The sequence below is a fragment of the Loxodonta africana genome, chromosome 11 (assembly GCF_030014295.1).
Source record: "Loxodonta africana isolate mLoxAfr1 chromosome 11, mLoxAfr1.hap2, whole genome shotgun sequence".
NCBI classification, from domain to species: Eukaryota; Metazoa; Chordata; class Mammalia; order Proboscidea; family Elephantidae; genus Loxodonta; species Loxodonta africana.
This window is the reverse complement of record NC_087352.1, coordinates 85675594-85681350: the sequence shown is the minus strand read 5'-3', so window position 1 is coordinate 85681350 and position 5757 is coordinate 85675594. Positions and strand designations below refer to the sequence as shown.

At 46.8% G+C, this 5757-nt stretch overlaps 1 non-coding gene across 1 annotated transcript; it reads left to right on the top strand.

Annotated features, from left to right (window-relative positions):
- The first annotated feature begins 637 nt into the window (after window positions 1-637).
- On the top strand, window positions 638-708 carry TRNAE-UUC (transfer RNA glutamic acid (anticodon UUC)). The gene has a single exon. It is a non-coding gene; the product is annotated as a tRNA-Glu (tRNA).
- The last annotated feature ends 5049 nt before the right edge of the window (window positions 709-5757 follow it).

Genomic DNA, 5757 nt, shown 5'->3' with positions numbered 1-5757 from the left:
TTAGATAAAAATGGGGATTCAAGATAGAGATTACTCACAGTGGCAAGAATGTTTGAGTTGAGGTACTCCAGGAGAAAACCTGCCATAGTGCTGAACGGAAGCCCCAGAACTGATTAATACCTCTCACCTCCCCCAGGGCCATGGGGTCAGAGCTCACCTGCTTCCCTCACCAGGGACTCAGCAGACCCAGACCTTGAAACCAGAGACAACTTATCCCTCTACAGAGCAACAATCACTGGACAAAGAAGAGAAATCATGGACATTTAACAGAGGCTGCAAAAATCTCTAAGTCATGAGAAGGGACCAAGGAAGATGGAGACTTGGTTCTTCCTGTAAGGAGGAGGGAGGGATAGTAGATTCCAGAGAATTGTGGATATCAGTGAAAAGGAAGGAGACAGATGAGAGGGGCACAGACATACAGGAAGAAAGGCATAAGGGTGACAGAGAAAGAAGGAGATGTTCTGAAGACCAAGAGAGAAGCCATGTAAGACTCACCCCACTCAGAGGCTTAGGCAGGGAGCCTTGCTGCTTGAGCTGTCCATGGGAGGAAAACAGCTAGATGATTGTTATGAATTAAATTTTATCCCCTCAAAAGTTATGCTGCATGTTAATGAGACCATACCAAAGTAGGATGGGGGCAGTGGTGGTTCAGTGGTAGAACTCTTGCCTTTCATGCAGGAGTCCCAGGTTCGATTCCTGGTCAATGCATCTCATGGGCAGTCACCACCCATCTGTTGGTGGAGGTTTGTGTGTTGCTATGATACTGAACGGTTTTCACTGGAGCTTCCAGACTAATACAAACTAGGAAGAAAGGCCTGGTGATCTGCTTCTGAAAATCAACCAAGGAAAATTCTATGGATCACAATGGTCTGATTCACAATTAATCATGGGGATGGCACAGGACCAGACAGCATTTTCTTCAATTGTACATGGGGTCGCCATGAGTCGGAGTGACTTGTTGGCAGCTAACAACAACTGGAACCGAATCCCTTTTTAGTGGTTCCTTATAAAAAGAACAGAATAGAAACAGTGACACACACACAGGGGGTGGTGGTCGGGGAGACAGACAAGGTCCCTCAACAAGCCAAGGAATGCCTGAGACTACCGACAACAAGGATCCTCCTCTACAGCCAATGCCCTGATTTGGACTTTTAGCCTCCAAAACTGTGAGACAAATTACTGTTCTTTAAAGCCACCCATTTGTGGTATTTTTGTTACGGCAGCACTAGATTACTAAGAAATGAGGACATGGTGCCTCTTCCTCCAGCCCCAGTCTTGCCCCTGAATCTATATAGCACTGGAACAATTATCAAAACTCTAGTAAACACCTGCCTAAACCCTAATTGGGGCCCTGGTGGTACAGTGGTTAAGCATTTGGGTGCTAACCAAAAGGTCAGCAGCTTGAATCCACCAGCTGCTCCTTGGAAACCCTATGGGGCAGTTCTACTCTGTCCTATAAGTTCACTATGAGTTGGAATCAACTCTATGGCAATGGGTTTTGCTTTTTGGGTAAACCCTAACTGCGATCTAGGGGGTGTTCGTTCACTTTGGAGAAAGGCAAATGAGGAGTTGTCCAACCAGATGGGAAATGGTTTCCTTTTCCGTGGTCACCACTGTGGTCTATGAGACAGCAATGAGTACCTTCCCATGAACAACTACCAGGCAAACAGCCAGGTGGTTCCCAGGGGCCCACCACATGCTCTCCTCTTTAGAGGCAAGCTAGTGGCCCATCTGGGCAGAAAAGACCCTGCCATATGGTTTTACATAAAAATCTTCGACCTTATTTGCCTTCTAATTAAAAGCAGTTAACTAAATCTTATTTCACCTTCAATAGAGTTAAAGTGCAGAATTCTCTCAGCAAACCTAGCACAATACGAAAAACAACCTGAAAACTGGGTGACATTAGTCTCCCTGCCTTCTTCCTTCTTAGAATTCTAGGCATTTTGTGAATCTGTATTTATTTCAAAGGATAAGTAGTGCAGATTTACAAAAAGATACATTGTTGTTGTTGTTGTTAGGTGCCATCCAAATTGGCTCTGACTCATATTGACCCTGTGCACAAGGGAACAAAACAATGCCGGATCCTACACCATCCTCACAATCGTTGCTATGCTTGAGCCCATCGTTGCAGTCATTGTGTCAATCCAGCTCATTGAGGGTCTTCCTTTTTTTCCCTGACCCTCTACTTTACCAAGCGTGATGTCCTTCTTCAGGGATGAGTCCCTCCTGATAAAATATCCAAAGTATGTGAGATGAAGTCTCGCCATCTTACTTCTAAGAAGCATTCTGTCTGTACATCTTCCAAGACAGATTTGTTCATTCTTCTGGCAGTCCACGGTGTACTCAATATTCTTTAATAACACCATAATTCAAAGACATCAATTCTTCTTCTGTCTTCCTTGTTCATTGCTCAACTTTCCACATGCATATGAGACGACTGACAATACCATGGCTTGGGTTAGGTGCACCTTAGTCCTCAAAGTGACATCTTTGCTTTTTAACACTTGAAAGGTCTTTTGCAGTACATTTACCTAATGCAAAACGTCATTTGACTTTTTGACTGCTGCTTCCATGGGTGTTGATTGAGGATCCAAGTAAAATGAAATCCTTGAGTCTGGGAGCCATTGGGGGCCAGGAGAAAAGGACCTGTCTGAGAACAGAGTTCCCAAGCACCAAGGTGGCACAGGTGAGAAGTAGGGGAGGGAACTTGGACCTAGTCACAGTGTTGAAGTCTTTGATACAGCCTCATTTGGGGGATCCTCCTACATGAGTCAATGAATTCACTTGTCTGAGCCATATTGGGTCAGGTTTTTCTGTTACCAAGGCAACTTAACTTATAAACTACTGTGGAAAGGGTAATACACATATCTAAACTCTTCACTGATCATTTGGACGTGGAGTTTCATTTTCATAATGAAATACATGAAAACCACAAAATACTGACAATACCTACAAGGGATATGTAGAAAGGAAATAGGTTCTTTCCTTCGGTTGAGAGCTGGAGAGTTTCTCTCCTCTCTCTGCAACCCTTTTTCTTGCTTCTCCTCCCCTTCCGCCCTTCTTCCTTCCAATTTGGAACATATCAAATGAATGTTAACACGGTAGTTATCCATCTATCCATACCACCCCTCCTTTGCCTGTTACAGAGGGTTGCTAAGAGCTGGCATCAACTGGACAGCAATGGGGTTACAGGTTTTTTGGGCAGTTGCAAAGGACATTGCCCACTTGTTCAACAGTTACATGTGACTAGGTCTGAATAACTGATCCTGCTAAGTTCTTGAGATAACCTTTTACACAAAAATTCCTTTGACTTTGCTCAAGTCCCCCTCCCCTCTCTCCTCAGCTCAAAGTCCTCAAGTACAACTTGTTAAGAATGCCTCTAGTGCTATCAATTCCTTGAAGCACTTCTCTTTCTTTCTTTCTTTGCAGTAGTGGGGACATAGCAAACTGTGCTTGGCTGTCTTCTCCAGTTAGGGAAGAGCAGGCTATCCCCCAAGTCTGATACTGCTCTTCTGACTTCCCACCCTTGCTGACTAGATTGTTTCAAGGGTTTGGAGGCGAATGTTTCCACAGGTCCAGAATTCAGGCAGCCTATTTGTGCTAGGCATGTTGTCAGGACCGTAGCTCTGACAGGCAATGCATGGCCAGGGGCCCCTTCCCTAAGGATCAACCCTATGTAAGTTGCATATAAGTAGTAAAGCCCCTAAGACCTGCTTTAGAGAGTCCTGCCCATCAAAACACACCCACACATGCACACACAAATTAATTTATTAATCAACATATGGGTACCTCTGTCACATGTAATCTGGCACTCAGTGCTGTAGGTTTTGGAACCTATAATCCCAAATACCCACTCTCATGATTAGCACTGTTCAAGCCCCAGGGAAATACTGTTTCTTGTCTCTTCTCTAACCTAAAACAAAAGGTTATAGCATCTAATGCCACGAAGCACCGCGACACTGCTAATCTTTGAGGCTCACACTCTTTTGAAGTTCAAAAGTGCTTACACGAAAATACTGGTCAACTTAACAGATTCTTCAGCTCAGATAGCACGAATGTAATGAATCTTGCATTACAAAGTATAGTTTACGCAGAGTAGGAATCATCCATTTTGTTGCTTCTTTTGGTTCCGACTTGTGGTTCCAGGTGTACTCGAGAATTACATGGTATTTGCAATAGTTACACACAGCAGCTAAGGAATTTTTTGCAATGTGAACAATTCACATTACTCTTAAATTTTTGTGTATGAATTTTGGAAAAACTGTATGGGTTTAGATATTATTGCAAGGGATGGCAAAAAAATCACAAAATAAGTAATGGCAATTTATATGATGAAATTACTTTGTAATACTTTTGTGATAACTGATCATACTGATTGCATTGGAATGTTGAACATGATATTTAAAATTCACAATTTATTTCTAAATCTGATTATCATTTAAAATTTTTTTTTAAATTTCTGTTCTAAGTGCCACATCAGAAAAAAGTCTCCAAATTAAAATTAATAAACTACACTCTAAGAGCTACATGACCTCAAGAAAGATGGTATAATTTGATATTAGGAGCACAACAGTGATGGTATTAATGTATTTAATGGCTTTGTTAAAATAAAAGTAATAAAAATTTATGGAAAAAGATATGACTTAGGAACGTTTGTCTTTTTAATATTACTCATACAGATATCACCAGCCCATTATCAGAACACTCAGATATATGCAATAATGATTAAATTTAGTTGTCTCTGATATTTGGCTGACATTAGGTCATATACAACGTACACATTTTTCTATTTTATAGGCACGTAGGTACGATTGTCAGGGTGAGAATAGAACACACTTTAACAGTTTGTCAGCTGAATTTACAACTTTTAAATATTTAAATATATAGTAGCTGGGCCTCCATTTGTCCTCTTGCCCCACGGAGCAAATGTCAGGGGTGGGCCAGGAGTGGGCGAATACCCTGACTCCGGAGCTCGCCCCGCTTCTCCCCCAGCGCTGGGCTCCGCCCGCGGTACCGCAGGTGCCCGGAGACCCCGCCCCCGCCATCAGCCGCCTCGGGGTTGGCTGCCTCGGCCCTAGTGGGCGGCCCCAGGGTAGGGACGAAGTTGGGGGTCACGGGCGCTGGTGGCGCGGTGCTTCAGGCGCTCGTGTCAGAAGCGCCGCGGGCCGGGAGCGGCCGGCCCTTCCCCAGGTCTGCGCTGTTGCTGCGGCCCCGGCGGAGTTTGCCGTCTCCTTTTTAAACCTTCTTTCCCTCTCTCTTCTCCCCACCTCTCGGGAGGACTGACCCGGGGCTTTGGGGTGGGCCGAGGCACGAGTCTCCAGGGCCTCCCTGTGTGGGTCCAACCACGGCGCGCTGGTCCCGGGCGGCCCGGCCAGGGCCACGGTGTGGAGTCTCCCGCGAGGGGCTGCAGGAAGCGGGGGCGGCGGCCCCTCCGGGACCGGCTCGGCAGGGGAAGGACACCCGGAAACGGATTTCGCTTCAGTGCAAGCGCGAGTCGGGTGCCCGGGAGAGAGCGGGAGGAGCGGGCGGGCGGACTGCTGCTGAGTAATTCCCCGCGGCGGCGGCGGCGGCGGCGGCGGCGGGCCTTGGCGCCCACATCCTCCGACGCGCTGCAGCCGGGCCGCGGCTCCTCCCCCGGCCCGCCCCCGCGCTCCCCGCGCGCTGCTCGGGGCTCGGGGCAGGTAGAGCGGAACCCGGCCCGTCGCACGCCGGCCGCAGCAGCTGCCCGGGCGCCTCGCCGCAGCCCCGCGCGCGCCC